Source organism: Tursiops truncatus, chromosome 15, assembly GCF_011762595.2.
Source record: "Tursiops truncatus isolate mTurTru1 chromosome 15, mTurTru1.mat.Y, whole genome shotgun sequence".
Classification (NCBI taxonomy): domain Eukaryota; kingdom Metazoa; phylum Chordata; class Mammalia; order Artiodactyla; family Delphinidae; genus Tursiops; species Tursiops truncatus.
In genome coordinates, this window is record NC_047048.1 from 33,886,652 (window position 1) to 33,907,352 (window position 20,701).

General features: G+C 45.8%; 1 pseudogene; it reads left to right on the forward strand.

The window, feature by feature from the left end:
• The window catches only part of LOC101322457 (ectonucleotide pyrophosphatase/phosphodiesterase family member 7-like), a 77,180-nt pseudogene that overhangs the window by 38,209 nt on the left and 18,270 nt on the right, over positions 1-20,701 (forward strand).

Here is a 20,701-nt window from a genome sequence, read left to right on the forward strand (position 1 = left end):
CTCTCTGGATTTTATTTCATCCGAGACTTGTTTTCCTTTGCTGGCAGTCTGCGGAACCATTGGGAAGAAGCATCAAGGGTGTTGCTCTGTTCCTGTGGTCCCACCTGTTGCTCACCTGCATCTCTGATCATGGCACCTCATGATTCCAGCTCATGGCTCGTGGGTCTTAGGTTGGGAGGGGGAGGGCTAGGGGACTGCAGACACTGCCTCGGGAAGAAGAGAGAAAAGGAATCTAAACAACCGGGTCTTACCTTGGTTGTGGCTGGTTAGGAAAGCACGGCCCCAACAAAGCACAAATTGGACAAAGTTTTTCACACTTACCTCTCAGCCTCCTCCATCCTAGGCCAACACCAGGCTCTCTCAGCCTCTGGGACGTGCTCATCTGTGAAAACCCCTCCTCCCCCACCAACATCTGCTCATCTGGAAGGAAGGAAGTTTCAGTAGGCAGAATCCTAAGATGGCCCCCAAGATTCCCACCCTCTGTTGTCCATGTCCTGCATAATCTCTCCTTGAGTGTGGTCAGAATCTGTGATTAGGTTACGTGGCAAAGGGGAAGGGATTTTCTGATGTAATTAAAGTCCCTAATCAGTCTACCAGGAGTTAAAGGACAGATCACCTGGGGTGGACCTGACCTAATCAGGGGAGTCCTTTAAAGAAAGTGAAGTTTCAGAGAGATTCACCCCTTGGCCTCCAAGGAGAAACAGAGGGTGATGCTGTGAGCTGCCTGTGGAGAGGGGCAGCCTCTAGGAGTTGAGAGTCTCAGCCCCACAACCACAGAAACTGAATTTGGCCAACAAACTGAATAAGCTTGGAGGAATACCCCAAGCCTCATATGAGACCCCAGCCCTGACTGACACCTTGATTACAGCCTGTGAGACCCAGCTAAGCTCTGCCCAGACTCTTGACCCATGGAAACAGTGAGATAATAAACGGGTGCTATTTTAAGCAGCTAAGTTTGTGGTAATTTGTTACCCAGTAATAGAAATTTAATATGGAAGTAAACTAACACTTTTGATCATCGATGGAAGTTACTTCCATTCCCTCTGACTTAATCATCTTTATTTCCACTCTGAAAAATGGATGCTCTTAACTCCATTTGTTATAGATGAGGCTGAAGCCCAGGAAAGCAATAGAATTTAGCAAAGGCTGCCTCACTATCTGGCACTTGAGATAGAACTCAGCCCCAAGTCTGTACAAATAAAATCCACAATCTTTAAAACACCAACTAAGTTTTGCCCCTCTCCCTAATCCTTACTCTTCAGCAACCTGTTCCTTTGATAAATCCCAACCAAACGTTCAAAGTTGCTGAACTCCTAATTTTGACAAAATTTAGTAACTAACCCCCCAAACCAATAATAATAATAAATAGTACTTTGAGCCCATATGTTTCAATCACTGGGATATCCCCATAGGGATAGATGATAATATTATTGTTGTTGTTGTTATCTCCATTTTACTGATGAAGCATAAAAAGGTAAGGATCACACAACCAACAAGCAGTAGAAATTGCACTTGAACCCAAGCAAACTAACATCAGAGCCCTGCTTTTAACCATTACACCATACTGTCCTCCAAGAACAGTCTTAAGTCTGACATTCTGAAACAAAACAGTGCCCAATAAGAGCTTGGAAATGAACATATCTTCTGAAGGCTAACGGATTAGAATTCACTTCAGAACTTGGGAGGAATCACAAATAAGTAACTGTATTTAAGTGAGTTCTTCTGTGTAACTGATGGGAGCAGCCAATGAGGCTGTTCACAAATATTTTGGCTCTCCTTCCAGGCACACGGAAGTTAGGCATGACCATGTGATCTATTTTGTCCAATGAAACATGAGCAGAGGTAACTCATGTCATTTCCAGGTAGAACACTTAAGAGACTGTAGGATTCCCCTGTGCTGGTTATCAAGGAGACACATGCAGATGGAACTTTCAAAAGCCTGGACTCCTGAGTGACTAACAATGGACACACTACCCCCAAAATGCCCAGATATACACTAGACACATAACATGACCAAGAATAAACCTTGCTGTATTGAGCCACTATGATTTGGGGATTGTTGTTACAACAGCATAACCCAAACCATCCTGACTAATACACTGTCCTAACTAGGGCTTCTTACCCAAAGCAAAGGCATTTTTAAAGTTAATGACATTGTAAATAATAGAGCAAATACCAACACAATCTGCCACTTTGTTAGGCTAACGAGCCCAAACAAAGCCAACAGACATAAGTTAAAAGAAACAAATCAGGGCTTCCCTGGTGGCGCAGTGGTTGGGAGTCCGCCTGCCGATGCAGGGGACACGGGTTCGTGCCCCGGTCCGGGAAGATCCCACATGCCGCGGAGCGGCTGGGCCTGTGAGCCATGGCCGCTGAGCCTGCGCGTCCGGAGCCTGTGCTCCACGACAGCAGAGGCCACAGCAGTGAGAGGCCCGTGTACCACAAAAAAAAAAAAAAAAAAAGAAACAAATCATTATATTGAAAGCAGAACTGTCAAAAGAGGCACAACTGACTAATTTAGCGATTGGTGATGAACATTAGGCAAGACACAGATGTTGTCGTCATCATCATTTACTGTATGCCTAATTGCACATAATTTCTGACTAAGGAAAACACAAGGTGTTTAACCTCATCATCTATAGTTCAGAGAAGTAACTCTCCATTTTTTTACCCCTTCACTCTGGACTTATTTATCCAGAAATGTGTCAGGCACTGGGCTGGGTGCTGGTGACACAACAATGAACAAGGTAGGTGTGCCTTGGCCCTTGAGGAGCTTATTGCTATTGGGGGAGAAAAAGAAAAAATAATAAAGTCTATGATGAGAGTAGCAAGAGGCTGAAGTGGAGAATAACAAAGAGTCCTCTTCATAAAAGGGGTCAGGAAAGACCTCTCTATGGAGTGGACATTTAAGCTAACACTTAAAGGATGAGCAGAGGCTAGTTTGGGGAGGAGCAGAGGAAAATCATTCCAGGCTAGAATAACAGGTTCTGGGGTAGGAAAAAGATTGCTGAGTCCAAAGACCCAAAAGGAGGCCAGGGTGACTGAAGCAGAGTAGGCAAAGAAGAGGAAGCAGGAAGGAGGTGGAGAGGTGGGCAGGAGCCTGAAGGAGACCCAAGGTCTGGCTTTTTTTTTCTCTATGCAGTGGGAAGCCAAAGCAGGGACCTTAAGATCCCTTTAGCTTCCAGGCGGGAAATGGGTTGCTAAGGGTTGAGAGCAGAAGCAGGAAAACCAGTTAGGAGACCACTGCCGTAGCCCGGCTGAGATATGATGTCCTGTCCTGGCAGCAAAGACAGAGAAAACAGACAAGTTGAGATAAAGTTCAGAATCACAGGACTTGCTGATGGAAGAGGGGAAAAGAGGACAATGCCTGGTTTACTGCCTTGAACAGCTGGGTAGCCAGTGCGCTATTTAAGGAATGGGGAAGGCATGGCTGGGGCACAGAGAGGGAGGAGGACGAAAAGAAAGAGTTTGCCTTTGCTGGCTTTGGACGTGTTAAGCATGAGATGTTGACTTTGCTGACAAGTGGAAGAAAGAAAGAAAAACACTGGATGTGTAAGCTGGTATTCAAAGGAGACAGAGATGGACCTTTGAGGGTCATCAGCCAAGGAGCAGCAGCTAAAGCTATGGAAATGGAAGGGCCAACCTAGGAGCAAGTCCAGAGAGAGCAGAGGACAGTGTCTGGACTAGGCTGTGAGAACAGCCAACGTTTAAGAGGTGATTGTGTTGGACAAGTAAAGACCTGACTGAATGCCATCCCACTCCCTCCCAACCCTGCATCATGCCAAGAGGGGGCTCAGCCTCTGGGGATTTCCAATGAGCTCCCACGTGTCTCTCCTTCTTCTGAGACCTTTTCCAAAATCCTCCTTCCATACTTACTGAAACAGGATTCTCAACATATGTGCCTTTTCCTCCCCCACCCAGTCTAAACAAAAACTTTTGATTATGAGAGGAATAAAGAAGCCTTCAGTGTCTGTCCTGCACTGCTAATTAAATCAGATTTCTTGTTATTCACACCTGGCAGTCTAATTTCTTCTTTCTCCTCTCCCAGCACAGTCGTAGCCTTAATTATTGACCTTTTCACTCTTCTAACACCACTGTTTCCCCTCATCTTTGTTCTCAGGAAGTTCTGCTCACACGATTATCTGCTGGTTCCTCACCTGGGGATAGAAATTATTTTCTGTGGACAAGACCTCCCCTTCTAATCTCAGTCAGAAAGCCAGAGATCTCTGTACATCAAATATTAAATTCACGCTCGACAGATCATGCTTCTGGTTTCTTTCCTGCCAGCCTGTGGATGAATAGGTTTACATCCTTCACAGAGATGTCCCACCAAATTTTCACGAAGTTGGAGTTTCCAAGTGTGATAGTGATAGTCACTCCTGCTCTCTTTTTCCTGCTCAAAATGCAGCAGGAGAAAGTGTTACATCATCACATTTGCAGAGTATGCATCTTGTTCTCAGGGCCACATTTAAGGGAGATAGACAAACTAACAGGCATTCAGAAAATGGTTGCCACAATGGAGAAGAAAATCAAAGCCACACAAATAAGCAATGGTCAAAAGAGATAGAGATATTCAGTCTAGAGAGAATATGCCAGTGCAAGGGGTCAGGAAAAACGAGACCTGCAGTGTGTTTTTGCAAATAAAGTTTTATTGGAACTCAGCCAAGTCCATTTGTTTACATATTGTCTATGGCTGCTTATCATGCTACAGTGGCAGAGCTGAGTAGTTGTGACAGAGACAGTCAGGGACACAAGGTCTATCTGGCTCATCAGAGAAAAGGTCTGCCAACCCCCGCTCTGGAAAGAAAAGGGAATGAGGGAGGGAGGAAGGGAGGGAAAGAGGGGAAGAGAGGAAATATGGCTGTATTCCAAATATCTATTGTAAGAAAGAGGAATTCGATTTGTTTAGCATGGCCCAAGATATCAAACAAGGAGAACAGATTTGAAGTTACAAGACAAGAGTTCAGCTGAAGATAGGATGAGCTCTCCAGCAGGCATGGAATCCGCACCAGAAGGGCTCCCTGGAGCAGTGAAGATGATGTCGTTGGATGTCCATATGTGTCAAGTGGACTAAGGTCCCCCAGAGACATGCAGGTTTGCTAAAGATTTTGCCAAAGGAAGCATGCAAGTTGAAGAGGTTTTGAAAGGCACGGTGTGGTTGGAGAAAGGGCTGTGGCTAAAGAGAGCAGAGAGGAGAGATTATGGGGAGGAAGGACAGAATGACGTGGCCATATAGTGAGGAACTTTACAAAAGATGGAGGTTTAACCATGTGATGTGTGACATTACCTCTTCTATGTTCTCCTGAAATCTTCAGTTAAAGCAATATTCTGTCAATGTTTCTGGGGTTGTATTTGTGGAGATTTCTAGGAGGGGATGTGACGTGGCATTTGCCTTAAGGAAACAGCATATTAGCCCAAAGAGACCTGGGTCCATTCCAGCTGAATCCAACCCTTATAGGTATGTCAGAGATGCCGGGAGGCCATTCTAATCCTGCCAACCCTGAGGCCATAGCAGTTTTGGAAAACATTATCTGGCTTATTAACACGAGCACTTAGCTGAACACTCAACATGAACCTTGCCAAAGTGAAGCCACAGGAATACATTTTTTAAATTTTTCATTCATTTCAGATCCTTCTTAAGAATTGCTAAGGCTCAACCACATGTGGAAGATTCCAGGAGGCAAAATAATTTCTGAGCTTTGGGATTTCCCTGAGGATGGTCCAAATCTGTGAAAATTTCATAGGAATTCTCCAAACCCATACAATGTACAACACTAAGAGTGAGCTGTAAAACTATGGACTTCGGGTGACTATGATGTGCCAGTGTTAGGTCCATCAATTGTAACAAATGTCCCACTCTGGTGAGGATGTTGATAATGGGGGAGGCTGTGCATGTGCAGGGCAGAGGATATATGGGAAATCTCTGTACATTCTTTTGATTTTGCTGTGAACCTAAAACTGCTCTAAAAATATTGTCTTTAAAGAAAATTTTCATAAAAGTTTCAAACAAGAAGGACATTGAGGACATAAGTTGGCTCTGGGTTGGATCCTAGGAACTCATGGATCTTCAGCAGATGGGAATTGTGTACCCCACATGCTCACACCCTCGTGGGCTATTTCTATTACACTCAAAACTTAGTAGCGGGCTTCCCTGGTGGCGCATTGGTTGAGAGTCCGCCTGCCGATGCAGGGGACACGGGTTCGTGCCCCAGTCTGGGAGGATCCCACATGCCGGCGGAGCAGCTGGGCCCGTGAGCCGTGGCCACTGAGCCAGCGCGTCCAGAGCCTGTGCTCCGCAACGGGAGAGGCCACAACAGCGAGAGGCCCGCATACCGCAAAAAAAAACAACTTAGTAGCTTTGAACCACAATAATTTGTTATTTCTCATGATTCTGTGCGATGGCTGGGCATTTCCTCTGCTGGTCTCACGTGGGCTCACTTGTGTGTCTACATGCAGCTGGAGCCTCAGCTGGGCTGGAAGGTCAACATGGCCTCACACACATGCTTGGCAGATGGTGCTGCTGGTGGCTGGGAGCTTGGTTTTTCTTCATGTGCCCTCTCATCCTCCAGAGCCCTTCTCCACATGGCCCCTTCAGCAGAAGATCCAGGGCTTACTTGGTGCTGGCTTCCAAGAGAGCAAAAATAAGAAGCTACAAGGGCTCTAAAGGCCTAGGACCAAACATCAGACACCCTCACTTCAGCCGCATTCTATTGGTCCAAGCAAGTCATAGGCCAGCCCAGGTTCAAGAGGAGGGAAATAAACTCCACCTCTTAATGAAGAGTTTGCAATCACACTGCAAAAGGGCATTTGTGGGATGCTGCTCTCATCTTTGGAAAATACCTAACAAACATACACATAAACACACACACAATCCTTTATATGCAACCATCCCTCCAGGTGCATCCACTGCCAGCCAGAACCTAAACTTGACAGTACTCAATGGAAGAAAGAAATTAGAGTGTCCTACATGCCAGTTCTCCTCTTGCTTGATATCAGCCCCATCATAAGCAGACCCTATCAGAGTTTACATCCCTTGAGAAGCATTGTAATTGATCTTTGGATCAATCAATAAGTATTTGAATCCACAGCAACAGCCTGCCCATAGGAAATGTTCAGCTCATGCTAGGATTTTACCTTTCTGCTAAATCATGCTGAAAGAACCACAGTGAAACTTTATATTCAAAAAAATGTTCAAAGTCCCAATCAGTAACAGGTTTAACAGGATGCATCTCCTAATCCTTTCCTTTCATCACAGACATCTCTTTTTTTTTTTTTAGCCTACGGGCCCCTCCCTTCTGTTGAGACTTGCACCTTTTCCTACCCCAGTCACATGGCTCTGGTGGGGGCTGCCATGTTCTTACACGACTCCGCCCCCCTGTCCACAGTTGATTGGTTCAGGGATGGGCATCTAACCCAAACAGGCCAATCAGAGTTCTTCCCTCAGGTTTGTTTTTCCTAGCTGGAACTGGGAAAATATAGACATGCTCTGTGATGACAGGAACTCTGGAGTGAGACAAAGAGGAGCATTTGTGGCCACACTCCTCACCTTATGGAGAAAGCCAGTCCCCACTGAGAGAAAATTGAGGTGATATGCAGACAAAGGCAGACACAGAGATGGAGAGAGAGATCTGGTAATGTGTGAGTCCCTGGTTCCTACAGCCCAGCTGCATCCCTGTCTTTCTGCAGAATGACTTCAGTGACATGGGAAATCATGCCTCAAAAGGCCTCTTGCAGATGCCATGCCCATAGCCCATTGGTACTCACCATTCTAGTACTGCATTCACCCCAGACTAAAACTCGCCATGTTGGCCTTCTTCCCTTCCTTGAATCACTTCCCCACTCCCTTATGGGTGCTCCCTGGAGTAACCTCTCAAATAAACCACTTGCACTCCCATCCTTGTTTCAGGGTCTGCTTTTTTAATATATATAAATTTATTTGTTTTATTTATTTATTTTTGGCTGTGTTGGATCATCATTGCTGCACGCGGGCTTTCTCTAGCTGTGGTGAGCAGGGACTACTCTTCGTTGCAGTGTGCGGGCTTCTCATTGCAGTGGCTTCTCTTGTTGCAGAGCACGGGCTCTAGGCATGCAGGCTTCAGTAGTTGTGGCTCGCGGGCTCTAGAGTACAGGCTCAGTAGTTGTGGCGCAAGGGCTTAGTTGCTCCATGGCATGTGGGATCTTCCCAGACCAGGCATCGAACCTGTGTTCCCTGCATTGGCAGGTGGATTCTTAACCACTGTGCCACCAGGGAAGTCCCTCAGGTCTTTGAGGGCAAACCAGACTAAAGCATAGTCCCTTTTCTTACCTACACTAGTAAGACGTGGGTTTCTGTCACTTGCAACCAAGAGTTCTGACTATTACCTTCTGTTGGGATGATTCCTATAATGTGTTTGGAAATTTCTCCATCTCCACTCTAGTAACTATGTCATAAACATGTAGAGTTCTTAACAAAGTTTAATGGGATTCTTGATCAACCGTAAGTTTCACAAAATGCACTGCACTTCTGTAACAATTCCCAGTAACTGATATAACTGCCATGCAAAAGAAAGTAAGAGTCAGAGACGGCTCTACTGGGCTGGCAAAGAAGAATCTAGTCCAGAATGGCATGGGTGGGAGATGCTTCTGGAACTGTGGTACCCTCAAGCCTGCATGACCCACTGCTGAGTACTAGGACAGCTTGAAAACATAATGGCCAGGAAGAGACTTACTCTCTCCTCCATATTTCATCTTCCACCCCATCCAAAGTGCTCAATAAATATTTGCTAAAACAGATGATGGATTTATACCTTCCAAACCAGAGCTCACCAAAGAGAAACCAAGATACACTGCAATGCTGTGACCATAAGCATTATAGTGACTACAATTAGAATTCTCTCTAGCCAGCCACCTCCACTAAGCTCTGTTGATTACACAAAATGTTGCACTTTGGGGAAGTTTCAGTGGCCATGGTGGATTGCTGCATGACTGCTGGCTGTTTTTTATGTATTTTATGTGTTTTTATGTTTTTCCAGAATATTGAGATATATATGTGTTGTCCCTAAAAGGGCCTAAGTGATTAATATACAATTCCCAAAGAGCCAAACTACTTAGTACCAGTATTCACATTCCCTTGGAGAATCTACATACCAGGGAATCAGAGTTCTCTCCTGACCAAAGAACGCCTGGCCTCGGACAGTCCTGATCCTGGTAACAACAGCTCCCTTCCAGGCCTGGCTTCCCCAGAGTAGCATACGTTGTTCTTTGCCACCAAGGGTATCCAGGGATGCAAACTAAAGATAATGATGTTTTATTGGCCCTCAATCATCTGTCTTTTCCACGTGTCGGAAGGAGTGCCAAGTCCAATTTGTCCAAGCACAAAATAGCATATTGGCATCATTAGATCAGATAAAGAAACTATCAGTAGCAATTTATTATTGTACTGAAAGTAACTAACATTTGTTGAGCACTTACCAGTACTAAGGACCCATGTAAGTGCTTACCTGCTGCATTAGCCAGGATAGACTAGGTTATGCCACAACAACAAATTAACCCCAAAATCTCAGTGGCTTGGCAACAGAGGCTGACTTCTCACATTCCATGTCCACCACGGGTTAGCTGGGGACTATGCTCTATTTGGTCACTCAGAGACCCAGGATGATGGAGACTCTACCATCTCAATGCAAGCCTTCCACACTTACTGTGGCAGGGGATGAGAGGGTGAGATGGTTATGCACCAGCCCTTGAAAGCTTCAGGCTGGAAGTCATAGATGTGGCTTCCACTCAAAACACATGGCCCACGATTACAAGGGGACTGGGAAGTGAGGGGGTGCATGTGGATATCCCATGAGCAGTAAGCATTCCTGTCAACATGCATCATCTCATTGGAGCCTCACAACCTCAGGAAATATATCATTATTCCTTTTTACAGAGAAAGAAACAGAGGCACAGAGAGGTTATGAGATTTGCCCCAAGTGTAAAATGTAAGCCCAGAGAAGAGATGTGAGCCCAGACCTGCAAGCTGCAAAATACCCTCAACTGCTTCGCTGCATACTCATCACAAAATTCTACAAAATTCCCTTTTATAGCAAAACACCATGCTAATTAATAAGAGAGGCCAAGTTATGCAAATACAAAATGGAGCACCCCTGACACACCACGTCCTCACCCCAAAAATTCAACCTAAGCGAATACTTGGAACAGAATTATCAGGCAATTTCAGGAAGAGGGAAATGGGTCATCTCCTCTGAGTCTGATATCCAGCCCACAGTCCACCCACATCAAGATAAAAACCTTCTGAAAACTTCACCTGAAAACCTAGGCAGACTGTCACCTCCTGTCACTAGAAAACCCACTGGTGACATCTTTATACAATTCACAGATCTCTCCAAAGCTGCAAAGGTAAATGTCATCCATGTACCTGTAGAAAGCAGCCACAGGCATATCTGTTAGGAGACTGCTGTCATATCTGGATGAGCGGCTGAGTGAAGATGCTTCCAATAGGCTAATTCTTCCCAGCCTGCAAAACTCAATTCTAGCACCACCTCCTCCAGGGAGCCCTCCTCCTCCTGGCTTCTCCAAGTTAGGACCCTCTCCCTGTTCTCCTGTGTCACCTCCCATTCACACCTCTGGCAGGACCCCCTTATTTGTCTGCCTGTCCCCTGGACTCTGAGCCACCCACAGGCAACCTTGACATCTATACTTCTGTGCCTCTGGCACCTGACACATAGTATGTGCTCAATAAATGTGGGGTGGATGGGTGGATGCTTAAGCCTGTTCCCTTGGGGAATTTAAACCCCTGTGTGCAGCAAATGTGTAGCCAAGTATTAAAATTACAGTCCCAGCCTCACTTCTGCTGTGTGGCCTTGAAGAGGTTCTACAGCCTCTCTGAGCTGTTTATTCAGCTACAAAGTAAAAACCATCTCATAAATATGTTGAAAAACGTAAGTGGAAAGCAGAGAGTATTGAAACAAAAGCTCATACACAAATGTTCACAGCCAGATTATTCACAATAGCCAAAAGGTGGAAACAACCCAAATGTCCATCAGCCGGTGAATGGATATATAAAAATACTATTCAGCCATGAAATGGAATGAAGTGCTGACACATGCTACAACATGAATGAACCTTGAAAACATGGTGCTCATTATAAGAAGCCAGACACAAAAGGCCAAATATTATGTTATTCCATTTATATGAAATGTCCAGAATAGGTAAATCCAAACAGACAGAAAGGAGATAAGTGGTTGCTACGGGCTGGGGGAGGGAGGAATGAGGAGTGACTGTTAATGGGTATGAAGTTTCCTTTTGGGTGATGAAAATAGTCTGAAACTAGATAGTGGTAATGGCTGCACAGCACTGTGAATGTACTAAATGTCACTAAATTTGTCCACTTGCAAATGATTAAAATGTTTTTTTTTTAATCTCAAAGAGAGATCTGAACTCCCATGTTTATTGCAGCATTATTCACAACAGCTAAGGTATGGAAACAACCTAAGGGCCTGTCAATGGATGAACAGATAAAGAAAATGTGATACTCTCTCTTTCTCTCTCTCTCTCTCTCTCTCTCTCACACACACATACACACACACACACACACACACACACACAGACCACTGAAATATGATTCAGCCTTAAAAAAGAAGGAAATCTTGTCACTTGCAACAACATAAATGAACATGGAGGGCATTATGCTAAATGAAATAAACCAGAGAAAGACAAATACTGCATGATACCAGTTATATGTGGAACCCTGAAAAAAGAAATGGCAAGTTGAACTCATACAAACAAGAGTAGAATGGTCTTTTGCCTCCCCATATAAACTTTAGAATCAGTTTGTTAATAGCCATGAAATAATGTTGCAATTTTGATTGGGACTGCATTGAATCTATAGATTAAGTTGGGAAGAACTGACATTCTGATGATACTAAGCCTACCCATCCATGAACATGAAACATCTCTCCATTTACTTAGTTCTTTGATTTCATTCAACAGAGTTTTCTAGTTTTCCTCATATAGATCTCATACATATTTTGTTAGATTTATGTTAAGTATTTCTCTACTTACATATATACACATACATATGATATATACATAATTAAATACCTTGTTATTACTAGTGTGAACAAACTATTACCTGTTAGATCAACTAAACAGAAGGAAAACAAAAGTTTTAATTTTACATTTACCTTTACTTATTCCTTCTTTGATGTTCTTCCTTTCTTTATACAGAACCAAGTTTCTGACCTATAAAAAATGGTAAATTTTATTGTTATTGGACCACAATGATTTTTTGTAATTCTTATAGGGAATTTTCAACTAATAATCTTTCTAGGGTTTCAAAAAAATTAAATGGGATAGAATAGATGATGTATATACAGTTCCCAGCCCTCTGGGCACTCAATCCACAGTGGCTGTTTCCATAGTCATAATGAACAGTAATTTGTTCTCCCTATAAAAACAGGCTATATTGAGTAAAGGAAAGCTCCAATCTAATTTGTTCTCCAAATGTTCACAATAGTGGAATTCGTGTAAGAGTCCAAAATATTTCACACTGTTTGTCTTTTTTTATCGTGGTAAAATACACATAATATTTAGCATTTTCTACCTTTTTAAAGTGCACAGTGCAGCGGCATTAAGTGCATTCACAGTGCTGTGCAGCCGCCACCACCATCCACCTCCAGAACTTTTCCATCACGTCGAACGTGCCAACTCATTACGCTCCAGGTGTTCTAATCCACAGCAGAGCTGGAGCAGAATTATCAATGTGGACTTTGATCAACTGCAGATTAAAAAAAAAGGGAGAAAGTGGGAGCAGGCCGTGAACTTAGCGATGTGAGCATGTGAGGCACTGGGGACATGACGGGGCCCAGGGCCTTAGCATTGCTGCTGCCCGTCCTGTTGGGCTGGGCCGGCTGCCACCCCATCCCAGGAGGAAGAGCTTCCACAAGCTGCTGCTGATCTCCTTTCATGGGTTCCGCTAGGACTACGACCAGGACGTGGACACCCCCAACATGGACCACCTGGCCGGGAGGGCGTGAAGGCCAAGTACCTCACACCGCCCTTCATGACAATGACCTCCCCGTCTCACTTCACCACCACCTCAGGTAAGCTCCGCCCTGCAGCCAGGCCATGATGTGGGCGGAAACCCCGCATCCGTAGTTCCCTGAAACAGAGCTGATTCTCAGTCATCTCTGGGGAGACCGAGGCAGCCAATGCCACTTGGGGTCACCCCCTGGAAGAAGCACTAGCTTAGAATACTAAGGGATGCACAGGGCTGTTTCTAGACCCCATGGCCTGCAGGCAGAATGGGGACCACGGCTGCAGCCTCCTAAGGGATCTCCCCAAAGCCCGGGCCCAGCCTACCCTCCACCCTACCCTCCTCCCTACCCTCCACCCCGCCTTTCACATCGTGGTCGGTGATCTTTTTAAAAAGTAAATCATTAAAAGAATTTTATAAAAATAATAAAACATTAAAGTTTAAAGTAATCAGTTAGATCAGGTTACTCCCCTGCTTAATACTGGTGCATTGGAGGGACACGTATGATCTTTGAAGAGAATTCAAATTTTGTCTTTCAGTGATCCAGAAGGTCCCCATGGCCTGGCCCCCGACCTGCTCTCTCCTGACCTCTCTCATTTCTCTTCCCCTCACAAGCTTCCCTCCAGATCACAAAGGTCCCCTGCCTGGGCCTCCAACCAGCTCCCACCGGCCTCAGGGCCTTTGCCTAAGCTCACCTCCAGCTCACCTGAAGCATGTTATCCAACGGGGGAGACAGACAGACATTAGACAAGTAAACACACCAACAGATGTCATTACAAGTCAGAGAGGCACCAAGAAGAAAGAGAAGAGCTTCTCCAGGAGAAGACAGCAAGGGCAAATTGACTTGAACTCAGAGAGGCAGGGAAGGGTTCTGTGAGGAAGGGGCAGTTAAGTTGTGAGTGAAAGAGACCTCAGGAGTCCAGAGGAAGGAAAAGCATTCCAGGCAGAGGGAACAGCATGTACAAGGTCTTTGTGACAGAAAGGAACGTGATTGTTCCAGAATCTCAGTTGCCACTAAGCAAATAAAGAGATTCCAATCTAAAAGAGAGACAGAAAGACATTTACACATTACTATACATAAGACAGATAACTAATAAGAACCTGCTGTATAGCACAGTGAACTCTACTCAATACTCTGTAATGGCCTATATGGGAAAAGAATCTTAAAAAAAAAAAAGAAAAAGGGCTTTCCTGGTGGCGCAGTGGTTGAGAGTCCACCTGCCAATGCAGGGGACACGGGTTCGTGCCCCGGTCCAGGAAGATCCCACGTGCTGCGGAGCGGCTGGGTCCGTGAGCCATGGCCGCTGAGCCTGCGCATCTGGAGCCTGTGCTCCGCAAAGGGAGAGGCCACAACAGGGAGAGGCCCGCGTACCGCAAAAAAAAAAGAGTGGATATATGTATATGTATAATTGATTCACTTTGCTGTACAGCTGAAACTAACACAACATTGCAAATCAACTACACTCCAATAAAAATTTGAGAATAGGGACTTCCCTGGTGGTGCAGTGATTAAGAATCCGCCTGCCAATGCAGGGGAGACGGGTTCGAGCCCTGGTCCGGGAAGATCCAGCATACCTCAGAGCAACTAAGCCCGTGTGCCACAACTACTGAGCCCGTGCTCTAGAGCCCTCAAGCCACAACCGCTGAGCCTGCGCACCTGGACCCCATGCTCTGCAACAAGAGAAGCCACCACAATGAGAAGACCACGCACTGCAAGGAAGGGTAGCCACGGCTCGTTGCAACTAGAGAAAGCCTGTGCACAGCAAAAGAGACCCAACACAGCCAAAAAATTAATTAATTTTTTAAAAAATAAAAATACTTGGCCCTACCACATAACAATTAAATAAAAATCTTTGAGGATGGGGGAAGAAAAGGAAAAAAAATAAGAAAAGGAGGCAGTCAGGATGCAAAGGATTCCACTACAATAAGACTAACATTAGCTTCCATTTCTCAAATGTGAGCCTGATGCAGGGCTCTGTGCCAGGTGCTTTGCCTCCATTATCACCAGTATGATACTGCAAAGCAAGCACTGTCCCCGGCCACAGGTGAGAAAACGATGACTCAGCAAAGCTGAGTAACTGACCAGTCACTCGGTCAGAAAGTGGGAAAGGAGAAGCCAGTCTAGGAACAAGGGTGTCCCTGGCCACACAAAACTGGTTCTGCCCAGTTCTGAGCTGGGACTCTGCAGACCCCTCTCGCAGGGCAAGGAGGGGTGCTGGTAGCATGAACCTTACCCCCACCCAGAGAGCCACTCACTGGGGTCCGAGGGCAGCTCTAGGAACCTCTGACATGATGGGCAAACTGCCGGTGCCTTTTTGCTGGAAGAGGTTTTCATCACTTCCACCTGACTCTCAAAGGTGCGTTTGAATCAGAAACTCAAAAAATAAAGCTGAGCAACCACTCAGAGAGAGATTGCTGAGAGAGATTTTCCTACATGTAAACTCTTTGAGAGGCAAGTCATTCGGGAACTATTAGCACCAGGAAGCAGGAACTAAAGAGCCCGTTTCTGGAGAAAGCGAACGCCACTTTCCAGGGGCATTAACTTCATAACACTTAAAAGATCTCCCATGGGCAGACTCTGGGTCCCTGAATGCTGAAAATACAATGGGCACAAAATATTGTAAGGTAAGGCACACTCACCTTTTATTTATTCCCAGAAGGCTTCTGATGAGAAGATACAAACAGTGAGAGCAAATTTTTTAAATTACAAAATCCCCCCAACACCTCTCCTACATTCACTGCCAGCAGGGAATGGAAACAGGTACAGCTTCAGTGGAGCGTAATTTGACAACATCCCATACAATTACAAATGCACAAAACTTTCTTATTTGGCAATTCCACTTGTAGGACTCTATCCTACCATTACATACTTGCTTGGTGGAAAATGATGTACATACAAAGATATTCATTACATTAGTGTTTGTAAGAGCAAAAGAAAATAGAAACAACGTGACTATCCATCCAGAGGGGAGTGGTTAAGTAAAATACTGGACATGCATAGAATGGCATACTCTGTCACCTTTAAAAGAAAAACTGAGGAAGCTTTTTGTGTCCAGTAAGAAGTTATCTCCAAGATGGATTAAGTGACAAAAGCAAGATGCAAAGAATATGTGTAGCATGCATATGTGTGTGTGTATAACATGTGTGTATATATGTGCATACAATTGCTTATAGATGCACAGAGGACCTCTAAAAAGAAGAAATTGGTAACACTGATTCCTCCAGGAAGAGGACGAGGTAGAAGGGAGACTTTGGATTGTACATCCTGTGTACCTTTTAGATCTTGGACCATGTGGATGTATTGCCTATAAATAACAAAATTTATAAATATAAGGTACTCTTTTTAATTCACCCCTTATAGAAAAAACATGTTCCTCTGTCCCCCTTATTTATAACCTACCTGCCATTTATTGAGTTGGTGGAGAGTCACTGCTTTAAAACGGGTTTTGCAGCCTCAGCACTACTGACATTTGGGACCAGATGGTTCTCTGTGGTGGGGGCCATCCTGTGCACTGTGGGATGTTGGACAGCATCCCTGGTCTCTATCCTCTAGGTGCCAGGAGTTCCCCCTCCTCCCAAGAATGTCCCCAGACACTGCCCAAAGCTGCCTGGGAGACAAATTGGCCCCCAGCTGAAAACCCATCTTTTGTTAATATATATATAAATTTATTTTATTTATTTATTTATTGGCTGCATTGGGTCTTCGTTGCTGTGCTCAGGCTTTCTCTAGTTGAGGCAAGCAGGGGTTACTCTTCATTGCAATGAGCGTGCTTCTCATTGCAGTGGCTTCTCTTGTTGCGGAGCACGGGCTCTAGGAGCGTGGGCTTCAGTAGTTGTAGTACGAGGGCTCAGTAGTTGTGGCTCGTGGGCTCTTGAGCACAGACTCAGTAGTTGTGGTGCACAAGCTTAGTTGCTCTGCAGCATGTGGGATCTTCCCAGACCAGGGCTTGAACCTGTGTCTCCTGCATTGGCAGGCAGATTCTTAACCACTGCACCATCAGGGAAGTCCTGAAAACCCCTGTCTTGAGTGGTTGAACCACTACTTGGCTTACAAAAATGCTCAGCAAGTACCACGATCATCATATCCTTCGATTCTTGTAACAGTGATAAGAAGTCAGAACAACTGAGATATCCAAGGTCCATGAATGTACAAATCTCTCCTGAGGTCCCACAGCAGCTGAGGGGCAGAAGCAGGATTTGAACTCAGCCCTGGACGGTTCCAGACACTGGTCCTCAATCCTTGCCTCTAGCAGGCCTACAGCCCTCTGGTGTCCTTCCTTCTAATTAAGTAGTCCAAAGGTATTCCAAATACCTTTAAATGTTGCACATCCTCAGAGCTCCCAGGCAGTGGGTAGACATCCTGAATACGCTGTATTAATGACACAGATGCCACCCTAGAACCAGCAAAAGCACCAGCACTTGTCTTCATGAGCTGGGCTCAAGCCGACCTCTGTCTGACTCCAGTCCACTGGAAAAGCATCATCCGTAACAGAAAAAATAATGGGTAAAAATTGGTGCTGCCAGCACCCAAAGACCTCTTCAGGTTCCAGGGGTAGGCCTGACACAAAGTATGATAAAAGGGGCTCTCTGGGCCCAACGACTAATTAAATGGAGTTCTTACAAACACCTTGGGGCAAGTTAACTCAGAGGAGAGGTGAGGAAATGATGCTGCTTCCCTGATTCTCAGCTCAGCTGCACAAGGAGGCAGCTCCCATAAGGGCTCAGGTCTGAGAAGCCACGTAACCACCCCTCCAAGCGTCCTAGACAGAGTCCAAGGGGCTAGGGACCAGGTGGTCCCAGGCAGGGAGCACAGCAGGGAGAGGCCATGCCCTGGGCATAAGGCTTAGCTGACTTGGCTCGTTGGGTCAGAACTCTGGGCCCCCTGGGTCCACATCTGGGCAGCAGGGCCTCTCCATGCCTGGGGGCTGTCAGGTGTGGTGAATAGCTGAGCCCTCACCCCAGAGCTAGAATCACATGGACCCTCATCGGCTTTCCTGATGCTGGTGAAGAAAGTCTTCCCGGAGAATTTGTAGAGGGCTTACAATGTATTCATCCTTTCAGTTGACGAATACTGTTTGAGCATCTCTTGTTGGGCCAAGCAGTGTAGACGGTGGCCAGCTACACACTTACATGTCTCCAGGGTCTGGCCGTCTTTCTAGGGCTTGACGCACAGCTCGGGCTCCCACCCTTTCTGCTCCCAAATCCCACAGATCTTTTGTGGGGGGTGTTTCCTTCTCTCTGGAGTTCCACCAGAGTAAAGGACAAACAGCCCCTTTCTTGGGGATCCTTCCACCTCTTTCCTTCCTCTCTCAGGGAATCAGACAGGAGAGATTTGCTCTTACTCCCCTGGGTCCCCCCCAAACCTTCCTCTACACCCGAACTCCCCCATGGCTCCCACAATGGGCTGAGCGTGTGACACCCCAAAGCCAGAAGGAGTCTCTGCTTTCTTCACTTTCTCCCATGGCATCCTTTCCTCGGAGCATGAAAAACAAAAATCCTGACTGTTTGAATGAAGGAAAGAATACAGGAGAGAGGATTTTAAAAATAAAGCTGACTATTAATTCAAAATATCCTACCTCATCATCTCTTCACGTGAGAAAATCTTTGCATCTTTATAAAGGGTATGTTTTTCCTCCAAGTATTTGGCCCCCAGCACCACCTGCAAGACAGTGGAAGTGGGGCCTCTGTCTAGGGTGGAGGCTCCCAAGACCTGACACTGGGGGCGATGTTCTCCCTCCAGCTCCCAGGGCTGGGCACTGAGCAGGTCTGCATGTTGCTCAAACTGCTCTTATCTCTCATAAGAAGGGCAATTACTTCCTCCAAGGTAGTTTTCTCCTTCCCACCTGGCTCCATCCCCCACCCTTCATCATCCCCCACCTCCATGTACACGTACACACACACACACACACACACACACACACACACACACAAACACACACACACACACAAACACACACACACAGGGGTCTTGGCCACAGCACCTGGTAGTTCCTTAAAATGGAATGCCATATTCATTTTCTATGGCTGCATAAAAATTAACCACAAACTTTGCAACTTAGAACAACACCCATTTATTATCTCTCTGTCGTCAGGAGTCCGAGCATAGCTGAATTTAGTCCTCTGCTCAGGGTCTTACAAGGCTGCAATCAAGGTGCCGGCTGAGGTGGTGTCTCATCTGAGGCTCGGGGTCCTCTCCCAAGCTTACGCAATTGTTGGAAGACTTCATTTCCTTGCAGCTGTAGAACCCATGGCAGCTTGGGTCCAGACCCTCTGCTAAGAGCACACCTGAGGAGGTCAGGCCCACCTGGGATAATCTCCCTTTGGATTAACTCACAGTGAACTGGTTAGGGCCCTTAGTTACATCTGCAAAATCCCTTCAACTTTTCCATGTCCACTGGTTAGAAGCCAGCCACAGGTCCACCCATGTGCAAGGGGAGGGAATTATACAAGGTGTATATAACCGAGGCAGGAATCTTGGGGCCGTCTTAATTCTGCCTACCATGAATAGGTCTTGGATGGGGCCCAGACAACCAGGGGGTGAGCATCAGTCTTTGTGTAAAGGCAACAGGTAACAGGATGATGCCCCAGCATGGAGCTCCAGAAAGCCCCAGAATTATGGTCTAACCCTGGAGGCCTAGGGGCTGATGCAAGAGGGGCACTGACTGACCATGGAGGCTGGACACCCCACATCACAGTCTCCACATCCATAGGAGACCCTCTCTATTGCTTAGACAAAGGCGATGATAATGATGATGATTTTGAAGAAGGAGGAGGAAGAGGAAGATTATTAATTTGAAAGTACTTATACTAATCTCCTAGGGCTGCCATAACAAAGCACCACAAACTATGTGGCTTAAAACAACAGAAATTTATTGTCTCACAGTCTAGAGGCCAGAAGTTTGAAGTCAAGGTGTTGATAGAGCAATACTCCCTCTGAAAGCTGTAGGGAATCCTTTGTCTCTTCCTAGCTTCTTGTGGTTCGCTGGTGATCTTTGGCATTCCTTGGCTTGTAGATGCATCCCTCCAACCCTCCATCCAAACCATGGAGTTCTTCCTGTGTCTCCGTCTTCACATGACCATATTATTATAAGAACACCAGTCACTCAGATTAGGGGCCCACCCTACTCTAGTAGGACCTCACCTCTACAATGACCCTGTTTCGAAATAAGGTCACATTCTGAGGCTCTGGGGTTTAGGACTCCAACATATCTTTTTTGAGGAGCACAGTTCAAACCATAACACATAATTAATTGATAGTTACAGGCATGGCTACATCCAGATCCTCAAATTATATCATCAGAACGATCAAGCTCTCTCTTTACTTCTCCCTCTCCTCCTCTCTATTTCTCTTTCCTAAGAGTGACCACAAAATTCCCAAGATTGACTCTCATTGGACCAATTTGCTTCTCAGAACCAATCTCTGTGGGGGGATGGAATGATGCTGACCACCCAAGCTGGGACCACATGCCCACCCCCAGGTCAGGGTGGGGAATGGCAAGTCCCACACAAACCACATCACCCATTGTGGGGGGATGGTAGTGGGTCCCAAGTGGAAAGTCAGGGACTGTTATCAGAGGGAGGAACAATGGAAGAAGGACTGGCAGAAAGCTCAGTGATCTACCACCCAGCCTGAGCCCAACAGCGTGGGGATGGGGCGAGTTGCAGTCGATGACCCAGAGTACTATT